A 26,793-nucleotide genomic window follows, 5' to 3' on the forward strand; every position below is an offset into this window, starting at 1 on the left:
TACACAAACGGACATTCTAAGGCAGGAGGTATCAGTTTTGAACTGCAACGGGCAAAAGATACTCCTTTCTCTCCACACTACAACGGGTGGGAGAGATTTTTCTTACCTTATCACCGTGCTGCAACGGGCAGGAAGTTTCCTTGTACTTAACCTTGAGGAACTCTTAGAGACTTATGGAAATCAGCTATTTTTGATCTGTTATATTATAAACTGTACAATATACTTTTATGGCTTTCCAAAAAAAAAAAAAAAAAAAAAAAGACGAGGGGTAAGAAAACACTTGTGTCCGTTTATTCTATCAAATATTACATGGTGATCGCGTCTGTTTCGATCAGCACGTGATTGAGTGTTATTGGTCTGTGATCTTCCTGCGGGACGCTCTTTTTAGTAACCGAAATCGAATCTTGAAATTTATCAGATACATTTTTATCCTTTAAACAAGAATGGGAAAAATACTTGGCAAGGCGAAAATAGAGAAAATACTCGTATAGAGAACATTTCAGAGTCCTAGGTTCCGTTTAAAATACTACACTTAGAGAGATATTCTGGCCGGACAACTGAGGACCCTGACCGTTTTTTCATACCATTTGACCACGTGGCTACGTTGCAATCGTGGACGGCCGAAAAGAAGAAGGAAGCATGACCGATTTATTTCCAGGATGTAGTTTTAGACTTAGTATTCCAATTAAATTATCAAAACCAATTGGGCATCTTATCGTACGAACACCGAAAGCAAAAATTAATTTCATTAAATAGGCGAAAACTTCAAGCATACAAGGTCAAACTTGAGTTATTCCAGATTCAGCAAGAAGAGAATGAGCCGATAGACGCTTATTTTTTAATTTTTTTTAAAGAAAACAGAATAATTCTCAACTTATGCCTGAGGGAACTGAGGAACAGAAAATTTTATTCTTGTTGCTGGAGCTCCAGCCCAGTTATTTAGAGAAAATTGCCCTAGAAACATTTCAAACAGTTCAGGCTCTACAGTCTCCCCTCCATTCTTTAGAAGCTGCGCAAGTTCTAATAAGAAAGCGAGATTATGTGAAGCTTTTCACAAGCCTTATATTCTCTTTACGCTCAACCTTCCCGAACTCCTTCACAAACTCTTAACGAAATTAGCTATTCTATAGCCATTCCTCTGCAACCACACCAACCCACTTCTCCCATGCAATAATCTATTTCTTCCGTGCAAGCACCCATTTCCTCTGTGCAAGCATGCGAAGTTATTTCTAATTTACCTTTTTAACCTATACTTTCTGTACTGTCACCTGTCCTCAGTCAACTTCCCAGGAAGGAATATTAATGAAACTGGCTTATTAAATGTGAACAAAATTGTTAAAGTTTCTTTCACCCTCAGAAAACGACTCTCATTTTTGCGGGTAGGAAGAAACTTTAAAAAGAAACAAACAAAAAACACTGGAAATTCTTATATAAATACCTTAAGTTTAAAGTTTAGTCTCGATTTGTTAATGAATCTCTAGGCAAATAAACATATTGACAGAGGGACGAATGGACGGGAGGGCAGACATACAGGGGCATGAAACGTGTGTATCCATTGATATTTCGAAATCGATTTTCTTTTTCACGATTACCATCTTTCTTCTCTCCTATTGTTTCTTCAAAGTGAAAAATATATATCCATAAAATAATGTCATTTTACATTTATAACTTAGAATCTGAACTTTCTTTTTCTAAATATATTACAACTCGTGCAGAAAAAAGCAACACTATTATTGCTCACAACTTACAATGTGTATAATCCTAAGTTTAAAGTTTAAAGCATTTGGTATTGATCTTCGTGAGAGTGGTACACTTTTGAGAGGTATGATATCTAAATAACCTTCTGAAAATTTTCGCAGGGGTTCATTGACTTCAAAACTTTTCTTGTCGGATGCTGTCTCCAAGAAGTAGAAGAGACGGTTCATCTCATCTGCTAACTTAGTTTCAACTTAGAATTCACTTTTCCCGAAAGTAATCACAAACTAATTTAAATATTACAAAATTGATGAAAATCTGACTATCACCTGGTATATTCAGTGAAGAATACTTACTGAATATACAAGTAGTGCTGGAACTCTGAATTCATTATATATGGAACCTTCTAAGTATGGGAAAAGGAACTTCTAAGTAGTTCAAATTGGATGCATCTTGGATCCGTTATCATTTGACATGTCACAAATATGATATATGATTTCGATTCATCTTTTGCAAATAAAATATAATACATTGTTTCTCTGTTAAACATATGAAAATTACGGTAACTCTCCTACAATCTCCCTCCCCAGAAGAAAGAAAGAAATTAAATATGTGGCATTGCATAATAAGCCATTTAGGTTAAAAGAGACAGATAATTAATGGAAGTTAATGATTATGAATATATTAATGAAATAATAATATGGGAGGAACCTCGAGAAAACCCATATGTTGTACACTACAAACTTACATGGGTTAGAATACAACCAGGAATTCCTTGCACCAGTGGTGACTTCTACTACTAAGCCACCGTGTCACCTGACAAATTGTTGATTTAATGTAAGAAAAATGGAAATTAATCAGAAATAGGTGACAATATTCAAATCAATGAAGTGTAGGATACAATTTGTTTGCATGTCTCACTATGTAGATTTTGTAATGGATACCATAATGATAGATGTCCATACGCTGTTTCTGTTTCTACCTATTTTATCATTTCAACAGTTTTTGTTAGACATTTGTATATCTTTATCATCTAGCAGAAACTTCATTCAATATATGTTCGGACTATGTTCTTGATTCCGGGTTCGATTCTCGATGAAGGAATTAACATTCCTAGTGTTGACATAGTATCTGAGTGGCCCTTCTACCCTCCCCCCCCCCCTAGGATCGGCGACTTGATTTAGTGATAAGGAACACCAGCATACAAAGCCAGAAGTAGAGTAGATTAGAATTGTTATGCTACACAAAACAATAGTTTAGTAATAAAAGTTTTTTTTTTAATGAATGTATTATTATCACCTTAGAACTGTAACTTACACCAAAGTTCATGGGATGCAGATGGAAGTCAGTGAAACACGTGTTCACAAATCTCCACCTTTATAATTTTTGTTACTAATGTCACTACCCAAATTTTCTCATCATTATAATTTTTGTGTGCATTTTCGCCCAGTTCCTTTCGATCAAATACTTCACTATGTCACTCAAACATACAACTTTTGACTTTCCAGGAATAGTACTAAAATACAGATCAACACCATAGCGTTCTATAAGTTTTTGTCTTAAACATTTCACGAAATATTTTTCTTCTTTCCAAGCTAGATTTTTCATCATGTTCCTCTGTTACTGTAATAAACTCCCAGTCTGATTTATTTCCCAGCCACTCACACATCAAAATAAATGCTTCGTCTTTCTCGTTATTCACTTTAGACCAGGTGTATTGCTCCTTTTCCTACTTTCTGTAGACATTTGCACAGGATGTTGTATGTTCAGGCGAAATCTATCATGGTAATCCTTGTAATAAATAGCTTCAGCTGCAACAAGATCACCATAAGGCAGAAGTCTTCCCGCAACTCCCATTACCCGCTTGTCATTTCATCTGCTCCAATGAAAAAGACTACTTTCGCACATTTGTACAGTTTCAGGATCTTTTGACGCTCAGGGTGGTGAAAGCTATTCTTCCACAACAGAATAAACAATTGATCTTCCAGTTGAACTCTTACCCAGATCGGAGGCGTTTCTTTTTAGGAGACGGTGTTTGTAGCTCTTCTTCGCAATCTTATATTCTTCAATTGTTGGTGTAGCCACGGCTACAGTATTTGTGTACTTTCGCAACACTATTAAGTTTCTTAATATCATTGATTGCATCCCGAGTACCAGGGCTGAATTAACCCATCTGGAGGCTCGGGGCTAGAAAACCCCATATGTGGCCCCTGCTGTCTTCACCTAATGCATTTCTGTGAAAGTACAGTAGGAAAGTTAAGGGAGTATCTTTCATATTTTTGGTAATATTTTATTTTACGATGATGATTGTATCTTCATGACTCTTTTTAAATAGCCAGTTGAGATTTTGACCAAAATGGAGACCCCTGTGCACCTGGAGTCCCGGCGCTATAGCCCCCTTAAGCCTCTCTCTTAATCCAACTCTGTCGAGTACCACACCGCGTGCGTGGGTTTTCTCGGGGTTCTCCCGTTTCCTCCCACTTTCATCATTCCACCATTTTCACTCATTACTCATCATCACCGTCTCCTTTAGCCTAACCGGCATAACCGTGGGACGTAAAACTCAAAGATTTTTCTGTCGAGTACCATGATCATTTTGACGCTCGCTAAATGTTAAAAGTGTCTGAAGTTCTTTGAATTCTACCTTCTGAAATCAACTACTTCTGTTGGTATCCGAACCGCAACATATGAAACATACGTCTACTTATGGCTAACGTCTAAATCTTCTCGCTAGGCAACCATTTATGCTGTGACAAATGTTAATTCACAGCATGACCTAAAAAGATAGAAATACCTTTCTAACTTCTATGAAGGTTGGGCTTTAAAATTTAAACTCTCTCTCTCTCTCTCTCTCTATATATATATATATATATATATATATATATATATATATATATATATATATATGCAAAATTCTTTTTGAAAACATACTACTAGCTTTCCAATTAAACATAATAATGTGAACGTAGCAGCGTTCGAGGTATTGGTAAGTGTTCACAGACAAATATCGTTAATTATCATTTTGAAATAGTTAAAGGTTTTCGCGTTGTCCGTTTCAATAGAATTTTGACTACTCGTTGCTTCTTTTCATTCGAAGAACAATGCAATTTTTTGGTGTCCCCTGTATGTGCGCATGCACGCAACTTCAAAGAAACGAAAAGAGCATGCACTTGTGTAAAACTGTGCAGGTTTCCACTTTCAAGGGAGTAAAGCCTTCACGTAAGTTATATTTCTTTTACTGCATAAAGTATTCTATACATTATTATTTTATGATTTTACATGATAATTTTAACAACTTTGGATAACCCTGTATACATTATCCCAACTTGGATAGTGGTGCTTTTAATGTGTCAATCTTGGATGGATCCTAAATCAAATGAGACCAAAGTAAATTTTATACCAATTACTTCTATCTCGAATGCTAGTATACCTACACTAAAAAAAAATCAATCTTATTTTCCAAATAATTTCTTAATATTTCATTTTCAAATCCAAACAGTTCTTAATTCATAAAGTAAAATACTATATTTTTTTTTCAATTTGCCAACTGCCTATAAGAGCTGGAATCATTTTTTTTAAGTAGGACAAACCGAAACAAACTTGTAATACAATAGTTTTATTTAAGGTATAAGTTGACAATCTTGAAATTCTTACTACGAACACTGCAAACCATTTGCTTTTCACAAATATTCCATTCTATCATTGACAGCATAAGCACAGAGTCACTGCATGTATATGACAGGAAAAGAGATTGGGAAGTGAGGATTGAGTTAGAAAGCATGTAAACACCTCTTTTCGTTTTTCGTTTTGCAATGCAAGAAAGGTGTTCTTTCTCTCTTGCAGCTCAAATCCAATGAAAAGAATCTGATTGGAACGGATCAAGTGCCAAAAACCAACGACGAGAATGGAAAAGAAAAAGAAAAGAAGAAAATTGAGTACGTTAAGGAAAATAACATCCATCATACACAGGAAAACAAAACTTCAAAATCCAGAAAATAATCGACCTATTGTTATACGTATGGAAGATTTTATATGTACGAATGAATGAATGAAACTTCGTTTACCCTTGTATAACGGCAGTTACGATACAGATATTAATACATAAGAAACTGTCCTGAAATCAATCTAATTGGGCTACCCTTCTCACATCTAATTTGGAAAAAGATACGAGGGACAATATTTGGAAAAACAAATGAAAAAAATTTCTTAGTAACAGATTCAATACTATTAGCATTATTATCATCATTATTATTAAAACACACTGCGTATTAAACAGTTTCTAAATATTTTCTTACAATTTCAATACTGTAACGCAGTGACTACCAGTAATAGCACCGGTCACCGGGTCACCTGAATATCTTGCGCCACAACAATTATCCGGGTCACTTGGGTATAGATCCAGCTGTCCAGACCTGGACAGACCCATTCACCTGATAGTAACCGAAATATCAACTCTACAGCATTACTGTAGAATACTCACGTATTTGATTCCCAATGTGATACTTCTTAACCAAGTTACTATGCCTTGTCTATTTCAAATATAATTTCATGTCTATTCGTCTTAATACTAAAAGATAATGCAATAGTTTTTGAATACAGACCATACGAGAAGATTTAACAAAACACTGGCTTCAGCAACATCTCTTATATTCTACATGGCAAGTTCTACAAGTTCGCTTGATTACATTTTGAGAAACCCTCATAAGAAAAAATGTGTACCTAGGTTGTTTATCTTTTCTGTGATTCGCACGCGTTTATACGCCGATAGGCCTTCTAGTTGTCTTTCAGTGCAATGTTTTGGCAGACACAGACCCACACAACAGGAAAGAAAGATAATTATCAATTTACTTAGAAAAAAGAGAGAGAGAAAGAGAGAGAGAAAAGAGTGAATCGTGTTTATTAGAATTACATTAGCAGTCTCAGAGATACTCTCCATATCTATGGCAAGGTTTCGTCGTCTTCGAGTCACACCAGTTTAGTCCGGGCCGATTCAGTTCTATCACCTATCCACATATATATTCTGACATGCTTTAAAGAGGGGTTATTGCAAGTAAAATATGGTTTACAAAAGTTCAATATACTGTACACGACTATAAAATGATAATTCGATTGTTATTCACTACATTTAAATTCTGGCTTCACTATTCTCTGTGATCAGCATATAAGAAAATTGAATCCATAACTACATTTTGTAAATTATAATTTTTATATAGATCCTGAATCATACTTAAAGAAAAGTGATTATTCTAATTCTATATTTGAAAACCTTCGGGTAAAATTTCTGCTATAAGCTTGAGGTATTTACAGCCAGAATAAGTCATTTTCGTCTTTATGTAAACGTAAGACTTCCAAAGTAAAATTATTTTTGTTGTGTAATATGAGGGTTGATCAACTGAAACTCGTACGTTGATACTAACTACAATATATGGTGTGATGAAGGAATGTGTAGTTGTAGTGGTATACCTTGGATTATGCCCTTGTTCGTGTACAGTAGAGGTAATGGTTGTAGTATGTATTTGTCGTACCAGCAATAACCTTTGACAGATGGCGTTCTGCATTCACAACCCTTTGAAATAAGATCAAAATGCTGTTGTTGCAATGGACCTCATTGCTGAGGGATGTCATAGGAGATATTTCGTCGGATGAAGGACGACGCATGCGTATCGAAAAAAAACATTTTCGGGAATTGCGTGCAGTGACAAGTGATTATTCCCGTCCTGGTCAAGCCCGTGTTGTTGATATTGAGGATAATTGTGCAAAAATGTCTGAGGCTATTTGTTGATTCGAAGGAGTTGGAGGGGAATGACTTCCTGTTGCGTATTGTTGTTGCGGATGGGTCTTGATACCATCATTTTGAGCCAACTTCAAAATCTTCCTGTATCCACTGGAAACAATCCTCATCCACGCTCCCCTAGGAATTTAAGCCATAAGCGTCTACAGGGAATGTTATGGTTACTATTTTCCTGGATTGCTATGAACCAATCAAGCTTGACTTTAAGGAACCAGGACAAACCATTAATGTCGAACGTTAATGTGCAACTTTGATCTATCTTCGCACATCTATTAAAAACAGAAGACCTGGTTTATTTTCTTATGGGGTAACTGTGTTATAGATGATAGTGTGCATCCCCATGTTGCATGCACACGTTGTTCTGGACTCGTTCCGAAGATTCGATTGAAAAATGTAGTATCATCCTCCCTACAGCACTAAACTATTACCTCGTGATTTCAAATCTTTGATTCTCTAAAGAAAAAATTGAAACGTCAGAAGTTTCACTCATACGATAAAAGTGCAGGCTACAGTTTATCAGTTGTTCGAATGCGAATCTCCAAAATTTTACATGGATAACATTCGTAGATTGGTCATGCAATGAGATAAATGTTTGAACACTTAATGATGACTTCTTCTAAAACGCAAATGCGCTGATACATTCATCAATGATGTCTTACATTGCGTATAGAAAGTACGAAAATACCATTAATAATTTCTCAGATTTTGTCCGCAAATGGGTTTCAACAGATGACATTACATATTCAGTATAGGCCTAACTAACCAACTCTATAGTTTATGAAAACCGAAGGTTCAATCTCGCGTTTACAAAACTCTCCAATGACTTCTATTCTTAGCTAAATGGATCCAGCTTCTACTTTGTATTCCTATTTCTGCGAGATCCCTCTTCATATTGTTCTCCCATCTGCGCCTAGGTCTTCCTAATGGTCGTTTTCCGATTGGATTTCCAGTCAAAACTTTGAAAGCATTCCTACTTTATTTCATTCTGGCTATATGACCTTCCCACCTGAGCCTCTTAGATTTGATGACCCTAACAATGTTTGGTAAACGATATAACTTACGTAGTTCTTCGTTATGAAGTTTCCGCCATTCACGTTCCCCTTTAGTATAGGCCTATATCCTGAAAAGTGCCCCTCCAAATGTGAAACTTCAAAATAGATGGCCCACTTTGATTTTCAAGTATTCATACTTTTGATCTATCTGAAATTTCAGGACGGGCTTAGGTACTTTCTATAAACTTCATACACAAGTTATTGATTTAAAGATTCCGATTTTGCTAAACCACCGTCAACAACATTGAAATAGAGATTAAATAATACAAATAAAAGCATAGCATAAATGTATATGAAATGAGGAATTCTATTTTAAATATGATTTACAGAGAACACAATTTAAAAACAAAAAGATTAAAGGATAAAATTCAAAAAATGGAAATGATTATGTACGTATCTTTTTTCTTTCTGCAAATTGGCTCTTCCGCTTAGTCTGATTTGCTAATTAAACTTTTGTTAATTGGATAGTGACGAGAACTCTTTTAATTGGATATTAGTGCGTAAGCTGTTATTGAACATAAGACGATGAGCAAAACTTCCGGCAACTTCCATGGGAGATTAGCTCTTCGGTTTCATTCTCCACTAATCTGATTCAGCTTATGCATTACTGCACGTATAACTTCGTTTTTTAAATAATTTATTTACCATATGTTGATTTTTTTAATGAGAATAATCAGTGTAAGACTACACCCTTGCCGTGTAGTTCAACGAGTGCTAAAAATATATAACATGAAGGTGGCACATTTGCGCTTTTTTTAAATAAGTTGTGGGTGCTTTTCGATTGGTGTTTTCGTAAAAATAGGGAGCACCGTAGTCTAGTGGTTAGAGAGTAGGACTCACGTCCACGTGGTCCCGAGTTCGATTCTCGGTCAGCGCTTCCCCAATTTTCGGCGTCCATCAGAAGTCGTGAGGCAAAACTAGGAAGTCACGTGAATAAAAGACGTGACGGCCACTAGGTGTAGAAAGCTCGACGTTTAGCGATAGGGTGACGCGGCCCGCTGGCTATTAGTTGATCGCTAGGCTGGACATAGTTCCACCAATCGCTAACAGATGGCGTGGAGCGGCTCAGGCCCACAAATCGGGCCGTTCCTCCAAGTGTTTTTTTTTTTCGTAAAATTCGTGAAAAAAGTATGATTTTCATCTGAAAATTCCTTTCGTTGTAGTAAGAGTATAATTAAACCTACCTTGGTAATTTTAGTGTAGTTTAGTGTAATTTTAGCACCTCCTGCATTGGTCTGTTTTCTTATGAGAGAGTCCTGAGAGTCCGACCGCTCCCCTCCCGATGTCTAATCTTTTTCTGTAAGTTTAGTGTAATTTTAAGGTGATTTTACAAACTTTAATGTAAAATCATATCATCATATTGAATTTGGGCCCCCCTGAAAAGCTTTGGACGTTCCCGAAATAACGATTAATAACACATCTACTAAGCACGCCGGTCAAAAAATTAGTCCCTACCTTCTGAAACTATTGTTAGAGTTGGTATTTCATTGGTAACACACGACTAAATGAGTAGTCATGACCATTAGACAACTAGGTTGAGTGTAACAGTTCATTGCACGGAAACAGCTCGTCAACATCACGAACGGAAACAGCTCGAATGACGAAAATGGAACGTTGTATTTGGACGCACTTATGGTCATACAATAAATGAAGTTGCTCGATGTACTGACATATCAAACCGGACTGTCCAACATGTCTAATACAACGTGTGTAAACGCAAAACTGTGTCAGAACTGTGATTACAAAACAATCTTAACCCAACAGAATCCAGACGAGCTTCACACTTCTTTAAGGAAAATCGCTTTCAAATCCGACATGAATTGCAGTTCGTGAATGCAGATCTAATCCAACCACTTTCTAAAAGAAAACTGCACACTGCGTGGAGAACTTTATGCAGTGAATTTTACAGTAGAGTCAAATACCACGAAAAACTCCACTTCTTGCTGTGATACAAAAATCTCCACATCCTCTATAGGTGCGATAACACAGCCACTGGACAACGGAGGAATGAAAACTTACTATGTGGTACGATTAATCGCGTTTCTATCTGTATATTCTAATTATACACGACTCGATTGCACCAAATTCCAAGATGTGGTTCAGGCTAATGAAGGTTTTGTGAAAAGGTACGGATATTTTCTATACCCAGTCGTACAGACGCTAGTAATAATCATTTAGACATTCTCAGTGACCAGATCTTGTGACTTCAACATCATCTTCATGATAAATATGTAGTAGCCACTGTCGTCTTCTAAGATGACAACTATCGTATTCACAGGGCTGAAAACTTTGTACACTGTTTAAGAAATATTCAAATATTCTGTCGCACCTGTTATGGACTGCAAAGTTCCCAGTTGTAAATCCAATTTAAAATCTGTGGGAGTATTTGAAACAAAGAGTTAAACGCGGGAATATATATCCCCTACTTTTGTGGAACTACACTATCTGCAACTGAGCGGGCGGATTCACATCTGTAACAAACACTTCGTGGAGTCATTACCAAGAATAATTCATGTGGTTTTTCGAGTGCAATAGTTCTGCGGTGCTGCTGTATTAGGTATGTTCAATGGAGGTGACTATATTTTATTTGGTTGGTTGTTTGGTGTACTTATCACCGCAAACTAGTGTGCTCATTCTCCCAGAGTCCTCTAACTAGTTTTAATATTTCAGCTATTTTTTCTGAACTCCCTAAAGTTTCAACGATGCACCTTGCACCATGACCACACTTCTTTGGTCATTCCTGGTTAAGTCAATCCAACTGGGAGGTAGGCCAATAGCATAGAGAATTAGGAAGTCGAGGGCGAAACGACAGGCGCTATCTAGAAAGAAAGTATGTCTACCAGGAAATTTGCTTCAATATTCATCCGAGACAGGCACGTAGCCAAGGGGTGGGTCCGGGGAGTCCGGACCCCCCCCCCCCCGCCCTTCGGGACCAAAAATGTTAAAAAATAAGGAAGGACGAAATAAAAAGAAACGAGGAAAAAAGAAGAATCAGCGTTAAAAATATAAAGTTACAGCAAGCGTTTGACTACTCTTTCTTATGAGGAGCTTTGTGTGGAGGAAACTGGGGGGACGGTTAAGTTGAAATTGGGTATTATTATAACGGAGCATTCCGAATTTCATCTAGCTCCATGGTAATCTCATCGACTACAAATGACGATCGATAAATCGATTCGATCAGGTAGTCTCTCAGGAGAACTTAAGAAGATTGAAAGAAAATTGATTTTTCAATACTTTTTATATGCTTTTACTCGAGATTCTTCATAGTTCTTTATTAAAATACTTACTAACATATCCTAATTTAATAGTCCTAACAAACCAATATGGGTATGTTGCCAGTAAAATAGTTTAGATTGATTGAGCCCCTGGTGTGTAACCAGACTATTTCATGTCATTCCCCCCCCCCCCCCCCCACATTACGAAATCCTAGCTGAACGAACCAATATATCTTTGCAGTAAATTAGTTTAGAATGATCGAACCCCTTGTGTGATAACCGCAGTAATTTGTCACGGAACCCCCCTATTACGAAATTCTGGCTACGTGCCTGCCCGAGAGAGCAATAGCCGGAAGGAGAGTTAGTGAGCAGGAGTAGTCGAGTAACACAAAGTTAAGGCAACGAAGCCACAGGGGCAAGATGCTATTCTCTGTCATTGTCAGCTTCAGAAATTCATCGCTATTTGCTATCATTGCCACTTAAAATACCTTTAGATGTACAGTAAATACATAAAGTTCTGTAGGAAACTAAAACTCGATAACATTTTAACTGTTATGTTTATGAATACAACATTTTTGGGTTGAGGAGGACGGAAGTTTAAAATTTTGGATTAGTCATACTACTCAATGACGTTTGTCATCCTTGTCACATGACTTAAGATGGTGTACCTACAAGAAAAGGTACAGAGTATGCTGTGTTGTGTAAAGATAAAATCTTGCATTTCAGTGCGTAAAAAGTTCCAAATAACATATAGAAATCTACCCACTGTTATAAGAAGTGTCAAGAGATACTATGAACAAGAAGTGTGTTAGATTTACTGCGCAGGCAAGGCCAGGAACAAATAGCGATTAATTCAAGCTGTGCAGAAGAGCGTGAAACGGACTCCAATGAAATCACTTAAACGAAGATCCTTGAAACTGGGAATGCCGAGATCAACGTTGCACATGATCATATGCAGGAAGGTGAAAGACCGGCACTATAAATTAAAATTTGTATAAGATCCAATAGACAAAGACTGTGATATAAGAGTGAAATTTATAAATCAATACTTACCCATGTAATGTAATGTAAGGTAATGGTGACCTACTACGGATTCTGTTCTCAGATGAGGACACGTTTTACGCTTCGGGAAAAGTGAACAGGCAACACTGAGGAAATTTGGAAGATTGAAAATCCACATGAGTTCGAGATGTATATGCAGGATAGTCTCAAAGTCAATATTGTCAAGTCATTGGCCCATTGTTTCTTCGAGTAAGGCACAGTAAATGCGGCAGCAATATGAACGTGCAACAGATATTCCTTGTGTCACAGCTTGGGAGACTAGGTATTATCAATGTGGTTCACGTGCAAGAAGAGGCGACACCGCAATATTTTGTCCATCGAGTTTGTAGTTTCTTAAAGGAACAATTTCTGGATAGACAGATTGCCCAAATTATCCGCACCTTGGCCTGCAAGATCAGTAGAGTTTGCACCTTGTAATGGTTGGCTGTGGGAATATACGGTATAAAGACTGAAGTGTATGGACAGACACTAGTTATTCTGGACGGTCCGAAGGATTCTGAATATCCCGTACGAATACCGTTAGCACGCACATCTTGGTTTTAGAAAAAAAGACTGTAACAGTGTTTGGAACGATGTGAATGGTGTACAACTGGAAGTTGGGTGATAAACCCTAACAATCACAACAAATTTTATACTTACTGAAGTACAAAAAAAAATGTAATAGTTTTACAGACTTACAAGTTACAGTGTTTTAAATTCTATAGTAAGGATTTTATGAGTTTTCTAAGTATTTGTTAGTATTGTATAATTCCTAGGAGTAAGATGTTGAACAGAAGTTTTCATAGGAGTTGCTATTTACTTCTAATTACTTAACAATTTTAGTTCATCGATATATATATAAGTTTGCCTCAGTTGATCTCTTCCAAATTATTTTTTCTTGCGAAGTACGGGAGAAAGTCTTTAAGAGAAAGTTCAGCTGCTTCGCTCAACTTTGGATTTTCAAAGCTATTTATGTGTCATGCTTTACGTAACTGTTATCATCATTACTAAACATTCACATACAAAATCCGTCAAGCTCAAAATACCTGTATTTACAAAGCAACTTTTTATTGCGTTTAATATTACACGTATTCTTTAGAACTTTCCGCTCTCCTTCAACTGCGTATTCCTAACGTGTGTGCCACCGTTAGGACGGATGTGTCAATGTTAGGAGATATCAAAGCACAATATATGTTACTTAGCACTGTATATTTTTATATAATACTGTGCAAGTACCTCCATGCAAAGTACCTCCTACTAATTGGCAACTTGTAAAGATTCTGTAATTGTACCAAATAATAAATAATGTAATAGTAATCATAAAATGGAACTTTATAACACATGGCACATAGATTGTCATAACTGATTTATCAAAACCAACATTAACAACACTTCATAACACTTTAGATAGGTTATTATAAAGAATAAGGGCGCACACAAACAAGATCACATAAATTCCTGTAATGTATCAAACTGGTCCATTACAATACATTACAATATATAATAAATAAATAAACAGCGTGTCCCAGCAGAATAAGAACTATCAATTATTAATGGTAATGAACGACAGACTTTTAAGACATTTCATTTTTTCTCGGATTTCTTTCAAACTACGTACTGAGAATTTACTCCGAGAAGTATTAATTTCTGTTTAACTCAATATACTCTAATTTTACAACGATGTTATGGATAAGCAACAAAATTATAGTTTAAGTGTCTATCGTAATTTTGGTCTGTATCTCATTTAACTATGCTGAAGACTGTCATAATGAAACGCTTGATGATATACTTCAATAATAGCTTCATGTTCATAGATGTCGTGCTTGTCGTACAATATTAAATTTTTAAACTTAATTCACACATTGTTTGCCGTTCCCATGCCTGCCCCGACAGGCCTCCTTGAAGAGAAACCAGCCTGATCGTGGCTCGTCGACCACGATTCTTCGGCTTTCTTCGGAGCACACGAACCAACACGAACTTTTTTTCCTTTTAACCCGTGTTGGGAAATGGTGTAGAAAGCGGCAACGGTACGGCATGGTATGTGTGAATGGTCGCGGTCGTGGCAGAGGAACGGCATGACCAAGGCACGTTATGTGTGAATCAGCCTTTACTTTCTCACAAAAATCATTTTTCTTGATTTTATTGCAAACTACGCCTAAGAATTTATAAAGATAACCAAGGAAGTTCTGTCGCTTTTTGTGGAGGTCTGTGTTCAATTGACCCTCACACCATGAGTTGAATGCTAATGGAGATTAGGCGAAGATCAATTGTTGATGTGGGTATATCCAACATACTATCTGGTTGTGGTAGTTCAGCTACATCGTGAACTTGCGTAAAGACAGAGTGAACATGGGGCCTCCACAGAGCGTCATAAGGGCGTGTATGCTGTACGAGTTCAAACTTGGGTCAAACGCCGCTGCAGCGGGGCGGAAGATATGCCAGGCCTTTGGTGAGGGTGTTGCGACTACGCGGACATTGCAGCAATGGTTTAACAAGTTTAAGGACGGTGACGAAACAGTCAAAGATGCAACACGTGCCGGAAGACCAACACATGTACAAAATGAAAATCTTCAGGCACCAATTGAGGTGAACACTGGACAAACATTTGAGGAACTGCGACTACAATTCAGTGTGAGTGGAGAAACCATTCGGCAGCACCTCCATCAATTGGGGAAGCACTACTAGTTGGGTCGATGGGTCCCTCATGATTTGACTTCGGGCCAGAAGGCAACGCGAGCAGACACCTGTGTTTCTTTGCTTCAAAATTCTCCACGTAATATAGTACTGCATTAAGTCAGGTACCCCAACGCGTGAATTAGGGTGTTGTAGGAAGTGCAAGATCGGGATTTGTTTCTTTGAAAAGTTCAGTTCCAGTTGGCGATTTTACGATTTTTTTTCTCCTTTGGCACTAACTTGTCCACTTTAAGATAAAGGGTTCGCATTTTTTGGCACAATCGATGTACGACATTTGTCACATGAATCATATTAGGGTAGCATACAGAAAGAGCTTCACCAACTTTCCTCATAAGGAGCACCATTAGTCAGAAAGTGCAAAACACTGTCATATTTCACACCACTCGGCACCAAAATGTGCACAGATTCATTGAACAGCCTGACAATTGTCACGTGATTCGTAACTGAAAGTTCTTTAGAAGCTAGCAAGAAATGTTGTTTGGAAATTATTTCATCATTTTTCAGTACCGACTATAACATTTCCCACTTTTCTAACAGAATCACATGGTGGTGAAGGCAATGATAACGCACTGCAAAGAAACACTTCTTCTTTAGTAATATAAAATATAGTGCTCTGCCTATGATTACCTCTCCTTCACATACGGTCACTATCCTCCCCTCAGTTTTGGCTTCAAAGTACAAAGCGCTCCTTTAAAAACTCTTTGTTTGGCACAAGTTACCCCAGCACAGATATGCAGAATTTATGACGACGCTGTTTCTGCAGGGAGGAAATTGCTTGTAAATACGATGGATAGATTTATGTAGCCTATCTTTTCCCGATGTTAATTTCTTTCGAAAACAAACAAAAAAAATCTTTGTGAAATTTAGAATAAAATAACGGAAAATTATTTAAAATATGTATTTATTCCAAAAAATGTCAAAAATCTTTATTTACATAACTTTTTCAGAAAATATGTTTTTCTATGTGAAATTAATTAGTAATTTACACTTGCAGACTCTTAATTGCGATAATAAACTTTGTTTTGGGGTTGTACGTGTTTGCAACAAAAACATGCTTTTACATACAAATCCGGGCCTTAATGATAATATCGTCGTCATGAGAACCAGAGGAACGTAACTCCAAAAGTGCAGTTCTCGTTTTCTTCACGTTTGGACATGATTTTGAAAGCCCCACTTGGTGTAAATGGAACGTAACGCCATCTGTTCTCCTTGTCGATCATCTGTTGTAATGTAGCTCAATTACCATCTTATTAAAAATACATCTTTCTAAGAAAATAATATTTTTGTCCTTTCGCCTGTAAATCTATGAAAATGAAGTTACGTTCCTCTGGTTCTCATGCGACGATATACTCCAGATAATTATTTATTATTCTAGAAATGTTCACTGCGCACGAACTAGCCTCTGTATGGTTATGAAGTGTACATTTTAATTATCTAAAAATTCTAATTTTTATCTAATAGACTGTAACAAACATTTCACCTTATTTATAGTGTACTTTGTTTTAAAATTCCCGATTATTATGATGTCTTGAATTCAGTAGCGTCATTTGATATTTTGTAAAAGTGGAGCAAGATTGTCAATCGATATAAGTTTCACGTTTGTATGAATATATTAATATACATTTAAAAAGCAAGTATTTTTCAAAATCAGGGTGCAATGGCTCCATGGCTTTCTCAAATGACCACCTGAACTTTGCGTGCTTAGTCTCGGAAGAAACAAAACACTTATGGCAATTTAAGAGATTTCGTGGCAACCCTGATGCAACCCATCAGAATTACGTCTTAGTTTATAGAAGTCTGGTGAAATTTGATATTTTACGAACGATAGTTTTGACGGTATGTGTGCAGAGTCCCCAAGGAATTATTTCGAACAGTACCACAAATGATCGAGTTTCGTAAGTGTCAGGCTTTGGAATTTTGCAGTATTCCATCTTATTCAAAGCTTTAGTTTTAATTAAATGCTTACTTGTACAGGTACGTATATGCATTTAAGCACATAGAAAAACTTTCACTTTTGTTTTTATGTTGGTAGTTATAATAAACAAAATGGGAGATTATATGTATATAAAGAGAACAAATTATGCTCCTTATGCAAATCCTGATTGGGACTTCGAACAATTCAAAAGTCGAACGGGGTTTTGAAAAGAATTAAAATTAAATATAAACTACGTGGTTCCACTGTTTTTAAATTAATTATAATTAAGACATATGCTAACAAACTTTAGACAATTTAATTAATCATACTGAGAAAAGACCACAAGTTCTTAGTTCTTTTTTATTGAAGAAAGGCAAAGAAAGAGTAAACAATTGAAATTTATTAAAGAATGGAATAAGGTACAAAAACAATACTATTGCGTGAAAAACACGCTGAATAAGGAAAGAAGTGAAGCCTTAGTAAAACACATGTTTTCTTTGCTTATTTTAAGAATTCCTTTCAAAATTTGTTAAATTGAAGTTTCACTTAGCGAAAACAGAGCGCTTTTGTTTGAATGGTAATCTTACGGTTCTTGTTTCCTCAATAAGTCAGTCTACTTTCGAGGAAAAGAAAAACATTGCATGTTAATGAACAAAGGGAAGCCAGTTTCTTTTTCTTCATCTTCTAATTATGAAGGGAATAATGTTAAAATATTCCTAATTAGCATCAGATTACTTTGCTATTTATTGTATATCACAGAGAAGTTTTTAATTAACTTAATACATACAGTATGTAATAAACTCCTTAGTTTACATTCTATAATTTGCTTCTATTATAACTCACAGTAATTCTTGTGACGTAATTTCCTCATAGTTTTGTTACAATTTTATTTTATTAAGCCTTAACTAATCTAGTGGAGTCCATCAGACTGCAGTCGTCATATGTTCCTCTCTAAATTTAAAAGTGTTCAATAGATTTAGATTTCTGGGCTTTCGGCATCTAAGACCATTTAGCCCTTCACGTTTTGAGGGATGACGTCCCTCGGAGAGCACACAATCCGGGGAAAAGGAAGGAAAAAAGGATTGGGGAAGGAAGGAAGCGGCCTGGGACCTATAAGTTAGGTGCCACCCCGGCATTTGGCTGGTGTGAATGAGGAAAACCCAGGAAAACCTCATTCAGGGTGGCTGGCCTGAAAAAGCGTTTTACACTTTTTCGACCGAGTGCCCCCACCGGGAATCGAACCCGGGACCGCTCGCACCGAAGGCGAGAGCGTTAGCGACTACGCTACGCGGGGGCCAAGTGTTTAATAGAGTAGATGATACAGGTTTATCCTCATAGTTTGGCATGAACTATCATTGTGTTTTGTGTTATTAAGAACAAAAACAGATAATATGACGTTTTATAATGTGAGTTATCTGGGATCTGAGATACCCCATAATAGTATTTATTACTGAACGTCGTGAATGTAAACTCGATTTATATGTATAAAAGGTGTGATCGAAAATACGGTGAATCATTTTATTAGAAACAAAGCAATAAGCTCACATAGAATTTGATTTGCCGTTCAATCTTTGGTACTTGGTTTCATGCGTAGATGTCGATGTCACTAAGTAATGTGAATACAAGACGCCAATATTCACTTTCAGTTCGGTACAAATCTCAGTAAGACAGGAAAAAATCTAAAGTTTTGAAACTGCGAGAATTCAGAGAAACAGTTTTTTTCAGTTTCTGAATTACACACTGCAGTGGTCGCGCGTTCTACTATTGTAGAACAGGTGTTTTATTTTTAGAATCCTGAGCAGTTGGCAACACGCTCGAGCTTAAGCGGTTATGTACCTTTCTCCGAAAATCTTCTGTACCTTCGAGACAATTTTCAGCGCTTGTTCTTGCACCTGCTCAGATTTGTTCTATGGTTTCATAAGTGTTCTACTATTGTAGATCGCGCGACTATTGGCGTACAAGTTTGTTTCGTATTAGTGATTTATTTCGTTTTACATTTTCACGTTATTTTTGTGGAATACGTGTTTGTAATATATGACATGTCAGTGTATGACAGAGAACAAGTGCGTCTTTAGTTAGTAGAGGCAGAAAGTGACTGTGAAAGTGCATTTGGGATTGAAGACATGTAGGAGCTCTAGGAAGATTTTGATGAAGAAAAAGTTGAGTGCAGTGATACCGAAGATGTACGAGCAATATACCGGAAGAAGAAGAAGAAGAAGGAAACATACCAGTGCAAGCCAGTATTGAAGTCATGGATCTTGCTGCACCACCTTCTCTCGATACTCGTGCGTTTTATATCGGTAGAGAGAAGAACGTAGAACCTTCACGCTGGTATTTAGATCACATAGTGCCAAGAAACCCACGAACTCGCAATTTCAATATAGTACCAGCTTTTCATAGGCTTGGCCCGCAAGGCATCTTTTTTTCATGCCTAGTTGATGATGAATTGAGGAAGAAGCGTAGCTGGTGTAAATGCTCTTTTCCCCCATGATATAGGTTTTGATCTAGGTTTATAAAACCAGCAATAACCCAACGTTTAGCCATGGAATCCTTGCCAAACGAGCTTCGACGTAGAGGAAGACTTCGGATTGGCTTCAATGAAGGTGTTCCATTACCATAAGACAGAGATTCTGGGTTTGGAAAATGTGTCTTTTGTTGCCATTCTCGCAACAAGTCAACAAGTAAAAACGTTTGGAAAATGCCAGAGATTTGTGTGCCCAGACCAGCAGAAAAGCGTGTGTGACGATTGCTTGGAGTAGGCAGTCATTCAAAAAGAGTACATCAAATCATTCTACCTGTACGATGTATAATAAAAAAGATTTATGCTGTTATATGAACACTTATACCGAAACACTTGCTCGATTTTCAGTTCAACATTGTCATATATTAAATACGATATATCAAATGTTTATTTCTGTCAATGTTCTTGTATTAATCAAACAAAATAATTTTAAAATATTTTAAAACGTGTATAATACCATAACTAACATACCCAAGACCGAATATTGCTAAAAATCATATTGCTATAGAAAAATACTGATGTTCTACAATAGTAGAACGCGCGACCACTCACGTAAAGGTGGAGGGCGCGACCAACGCAGTGTTAAGAAATTTATTTCCATTTCGTTCACAAAAACTTTAAACGGTCCTTTCCAGATGGTTAACGCTCTTGATACGCTATTAAGAGGAACCGGGTTAGAATCCCGTGGCCGACCATATTCATTGAGATATTTCCAGGATTTTCCTAAGTTATACTAGGAAAATGTAGGGATGGCATTTTTAAATGTAGATTCTGGAAGACTTTTCAATTATTATTGTTGTTGAGTGCTAATAATTCCGGTGTAAATTGGTATCGTAAACTGTATCCGAATATTTGTTAATTACATAGGCCTAATAATGATAAGATGAAGATGCTACTAAGGCGAATTGTTAGTCTGCGTATGTTAGTTGTGCGTTATTTCAAGTTTGATTCCCTGTAGAAACTGGAACCTTCTATCTTCAGTGTTTAAATAATATTCGACGCTGGCTCGTACTTAACGCAGAAAATAAGATGATTTTGGTAGTGTCGCTTTCACTATACATAGTTAAAACAATTAAGTATTTTCTTTATTGAAAGAAGTCGAAGAAATCAACAGTACAAATGGATTCACGATGCGGTGATTATCGTAAAATCTTTAACTGATTAGCTTAAGGTGTTTGGGGCTTCGTGGTATCAAATTATGTTTCTTTTCAGTTTAACCAACACAGTGTACAAATTAGCTATTTGAATTAGAAGAAAGCAATAACTGATCTAGAATGACAGAAATAATGTTGTTGGGAACACATGCTCTACTTTGCACTTGTTTCTTCTTGGAAGCAGTAGTCTTTCGTCAGCTCCAAGTTGCGATATTTTATGTTATTATTGTTATCACTATTATGTCTCGGTTTAAATCTGTTTTATCTTCATAATCTTTGATTAGGAGGTACAAATCGGAAATACTAATATTAAAAATACCAGGCGTCAGACACATATTTCCAGTTGCAATGACGACCTTGCGCCAGGATTATATACGTACGTATAATATGTGGGTGTATGCATTCACGCACTCCTTTCGACATGGCAATTATTGGCCTGCCTACACCACTGTGGTGTGACCTCTATGCTGAAAAGGACAATAAATGTAAACCAATAACATAGATTAAGGAATATCTACCCAACTAAGTTTCTTAATCTATCCCAACAGTTCAAATTCCTTCTCTCACACACACAATATTAAATTCCATATACATCCATATTAAATTCAATTCATAATATATACATAATATACATACTTCAATACATTCAATACATAATATTAAATTCAATAGCATCCATAATACAACTCAATAACATAATTATCCTATGAGTACTACTAAATAGAACCTAATATCAAAATTCATGGTTTTATATCAAGAGATTAAGCTTGTAGTGGTAATAAAAGTACATTATCGCCTAACTATAATTTCCAGATGCTTAATAATGATGAAATAGGCCTATAGTGATAATAATACTCCAGATAATTACTTATTATTTTACAAGTGTTCTCTGTGCACAAACTAGCTTCTGTGTGGTTATGAAGTGTACATTTTAATTATCTGAAAATTCTAATTTTTATCTAATAGATTATTTTAACAAAAGAAACACTGACCAAAGCTTAAAACCCATTTTATTTTAAATTATAATTTGTAACGGTTTCGGATATTTAAAATATTCTTCTTCATTTGTTGTCGATACTTTCTGAAGGAAGGATGTTAAATATCCGAAACCGTTACAAATTATAATTTAAAATAAAGTGGGTTTTAAGCTTTGGTCAGTGTTTCTTTTGTTAAAATAATCAATCCAAAGCCATGGATAGTCTTAATAGATTATATTTAACCTTATTGTAATGTTAATCATACTAAATATTTCACCTTGTTTATAGTGTAATTTCTTATTCCCGATTAGTATGCTGTTTTGAAATCAGTACCGTTATTTCAGAGTTTGCAAGCGAGAACAAGATTGCCTACCGGCACAAGAGTTTCATGCTTTTTATTAATACATTAATATACATTTAAAAAAACAGTATTTTTTAAACTGAAGAGGAGCTCTCTGGCCTCCTTAAATGACTCGCTGCTTGAAATGACATTCATGTGATTAAAGGCGGGCGCTCACTCTCGTAAGAGAGAAAACATCTGTGACAATTTAAGAAAATATTTCGTGGCAACCCTCATGAGACCAATGAGAATCACGTCTTACGAGTTAGTTTATAGTAGTCTGGTGGAATTTGATATTTTCTACACCATAGTTTTGTCAGTGCGTGATGCAGAGTTCCTTATTCGTGAAGCTGAGAAAGGACATTTTTGGTCGTTCAGTTGGAGAAAGTGTATACAATCTCGACGGTTACACAATAATTAGGCCTTACCAAATAGTTGTTTTTCCCCCTATAAAAAGCAAAGTCAGAATTAGCCTCCAATGTAACTTCAATTTACTACCATGTTTTACAGTACTGATTGAACTGTACTGTACTGAACACAGTTCAATCAGTACTGGTAGACCTATATCAGTGAAAGCTACCAAACAAAATACAATGTATAAAATCTAGATCTCAGCTACTTACCGAATTGCTAATCTTAATACAATAATTAAAATATAGATAATATAATACGTATTTATAGTCTCAGTACTAGCTTCTCACTTTTACATCAGATAATAGGATATATTATAATAGAAGAGAAAGAAGAAGAAATGTCAGAGTGACGGTTGTGTTGTGCTCCGTATTTTGGATAATTTTTACTGTTTGTTTTGCAATTTGTGCTACAAGTTACTTTGTTTATATAATGGTGAGTACTGTACACTAATTTGAACTTATTCCTTTGCGTTATTGCGTGCATACGTGCTCAAAACATAAATGTTAGTGGCATCAAATATATCGTTTTGAAAGGTAAACAAACAGTGTTGCTAGTTACAAACTCAAACCTGTAGGAGCGAATACCGATCATTCGAGATGTCGAAGTATTAAAATGAGTCTGTGCTTGGACTGCGATAAACCTGTATCGCGGCAGGAAATTAAGGCACAATGCTGTGACTGTGCAAAATTATGTCATTTAAAGTGTGCTCAGTTAGTTGAAACTGATCTTGAATATCTAAAATCCATGGGAGAGTCTTGGCGTTGCAATAAGTGTAAAAAATCTCGTAGAAGCAGCATGCAATTGGAGTCAACTGTTCAGTCAGAATCGCCAACTCTTGCAGACGTATTAAATCTGACTAAGGAACTAAAAAAGAAATTGCAAAATTAAGTAAATCGCAAACTGAGACTGAACGTGAGCTGGGAAAATCTCTCGACCTGGTTCACGAAAAACTGGATGAAAGTTTGGAACATATAAAAAAAACAGGATGAAAAAAATCAGTGAATGCCTAGCTGAAATTGAACGTTTAAATCAGGAGAATATAAACCTAAAAAAAGAACTTCAAGAGGTTAAAATGGATCTAGATGCTCTAGATCAATACGGAAGGCGTAATACACTTGAAATATTTGGTGTGCCGGAGAGTACAAATGAAAATACCCTTGATGTAGTAAAAAATTTAGGGCGTGCTTTAGATGTTAATGTTAGTGAAGATATGGTAGATACATGTCATAGAATGAAAAAATTACCTCATCAAAAATTTAGTGGAATCGTAGTTAAGTTTGTGCGACGTTCGGTTAAGGAAAAGTTTTTACAGAGGAGAAAAGTGAAAAGAAATCTGAACACAACACATTTGGGTTATACTATGAGTGAAACTATATATGTAAATCAATCTCTTACCTCCTATAGAAAGCGTATTTTTGGTCAGGCAAAGAAAAGAAAAATGAGAAACATTACGCATATTTATGGATTGATCAGACGGGAAATATCAAATTCAAAAAAGTCAAGATGATAGAAACGTTTTAATTCTTAGACCATTAGATGATGTACAAGCTTTGTAATAGATTACTATTTTCAACATAATGGCTTTTGGGATAAATATTTATTACCAAAATGTGAGGGGTATTAATACTAAATTGTATGTAAAATTGGTAAATGATATTAAAAATAAAAATGGAAGAACATTGGACCTGGTTTCTGTTAATCAAAGTACAAATTGTAGTATTGCTAAAAATGCTTGTGCACTATTAAAAGAGGATGATCATCATCCATCTTTTCTAATACAAATATTAGTACGGTATCAGGAAAAATAACTTACACAAAACAGTCAGGTGACAATGTTTAATTATAGCAAAGCTGACTTTGTTAATATTTATACTTCCTTAAGAGATGAAAATTGGGATGTAGTAGTAATGAGTTATAATCCTGAGAGTGCATTAAACAAATTTTACGACATTGTTAACAATATTATTAATAAGAACGTGCCTAAGAAGGTGGTAAATGCAAGACATTGTTATCCTCCCTGGTTTTCTTCCTCAATCATTAAATGTATAAAGGAAAAAGAATTTTGTAGAAAACGGCAGAAATACTCGTTTATTATTATAATAAATTTGTTGAATTGAGAAGGAAATTAAAAAGTATGATTGATTCATCATATAAATTATATATCGCTCAAATAGAGTCTACTCTTGTTAAAGATACAAAACCACTTTGGGCATTTATAAAAAAATTAAAAAATAAAAAAGTCAAATTGCTGTATGACTATAAAAAATGAAGTATTGATGTCAAATGAATCGATATCTAATGCCTTTACAGATTACTTTAAAAGTGTGTATTCTCCTTCTCCTTGCACATATAGTAAATTTGATTCAGTTGACACGATAGTTTCTCAATGTCTTTCTCTATATCCAATTACTGATTCGGAATACAATGAAGCTGTAAAAAAATTAAAACCCTCAAAATCTAGTGGACCTGACTTGATTCCAGCGTACACTTTTAAAGGTTGCTGTTCAGTGTTGAAAGTTCCGGTATGTCATATTTATAATTTAATTTTAAAAACACAAATATATCCTAAGCTCTGGAAAAATTCAAGAGTTTGTCCAATCCATAAATCAGGTAATCCTTTAGAGATAGAAAATTACAGACCCATTTCGGTTATTTCAGCCCCATCAAAAATACTTGAAAATATATTATACAGAAGAATATATAATCATGTTAAACCATATATATCTATTAATCAACATGGTTTTTGTCTAGGAAAATCCACTGTAACAAATTTGGTTAACTTTGTTCAATATATATTTAATTCCTTTAATAATGGAAACATGGTTGACACAGTTTATTTGGATTTTTCAAAAGCTTTTGATACTCTGGATCATGATATTATTCTAAATAAATTGTCTAAATTTGGTTTTTGTGATATTTTTTAAAAACTGATTTCTTCTTATCTGAGTGATCGACAACAATTCGTAACATATAGACATACAAATTCTTACATATATAAGGTAAATTCTGGGGTACCACAAGGTTCCAATTTGGGATCTTTATTTTTTTATTATTCATTAATGACTTACTAGATATCTTCAAATATTCCAGGTGTTTGTTATTTGGTGATGATGTCAAATTATTTAAAGAGACAAAAACACTCACTGACTGCAATGAATTAAATTCTGATTTATCAAAGGCATACAAATATAATAGACAATAAGCTTATTTTAACTCAAATAAATGTTGTGTTATTCCTTTTTCTAGAAAGAGAAAAGCATTATGTTACGATTATCAATTGTCTGGAAAAAGTTTAAAAAGATGTAATGTTGTAAAAGATCGTGGGGTCATATTGGATGATAAATTAGCCTTTGAATTTCATATTAACAAAATTTGTAATGAGGCTTTCAAATTACTTGGATTTATGTTTAGAAATACTCAGGTGATGAAAATTGCATTTGCTTTGACTAATTTATTTAATAGTCGTATAAGAAGTAAGTTAGAATATGCTAGCCTGATATGGTTTCCTTACAGTAGAAAGAATATAGAGAAAATTGAACGTGTACAAAATAAGTTTCTACGATTTCTTTATTATAAAAATACAATAAATCCTCATATTTTGAAAGGATTTCTTATAAATCTTTACTCGAAGAATTTGTTTTAACTTCGTTATATACCAGAAGAGAAATAAGTCAACATATCTTTTTGTATAAAATTGTTAATTGTGTTATTAATAATCCCGACTTTCTGGGTTCACTTTGTTTTAATGTGAAGAAAGATGTATTGCGTATTAGGTTACCCTTTTATTATGGTATTTCACGCTCTAATTTTCACCAATTTTCACCTGTCATAAGGCTTAGTAAAAACATAATGAATTGGTACAACGTAACTCAAATATTGATTTTTCTTTATCATTTAAAGTATATGTATCAAAAATTAAAGAAGTAGTTTAGATTTTACTTGTTGTTAATATTGCATAAAGAATTTCTTTTTATTTTTGATACG

At 35.4% G+C, this 26,793-nt stretch overlaps 1 protein-coding gene and 1 non-coding gene across 2 annotated transcripts in view; one reads left to right on the plus strand and one right to left on the minus strand.

Moving 5' to 3' along the window:
* The window catches only part of LOC145689292 (alpha-1A adrenergic receptor-like), a 476,445-nt gene that overhangs the window by 111,688 nt on the left and 337,964 nt on the right, over window positions 1–26,793 (plus strand). The gene's annotated exons all lie outside the window — the stretch shown is intronic.
* On the minus strand, window positions 18,625–18,699 carry TRNAR-UCG (transfer RNA arginine (anticodon UCG)). Its single transcript has one exon. It is a non-coding gene; the product is annotated as a tRNA-Arg (tRNA).

The sequence above is a fragment of the Thermobia domestica genome, chromosome 1, assembly GCF_964235325.1.
Source record: "Thermobia domestica chromosome 1, izTheDome1.hap1.1, whole genome shotgun sequence".
Taxonomy (NCBI): Eukaryota; Metazoa; Arthropoda; class Insecta; order Zygentoma; family Lepismatidae; genus Thermobia; species Thermobia domestica.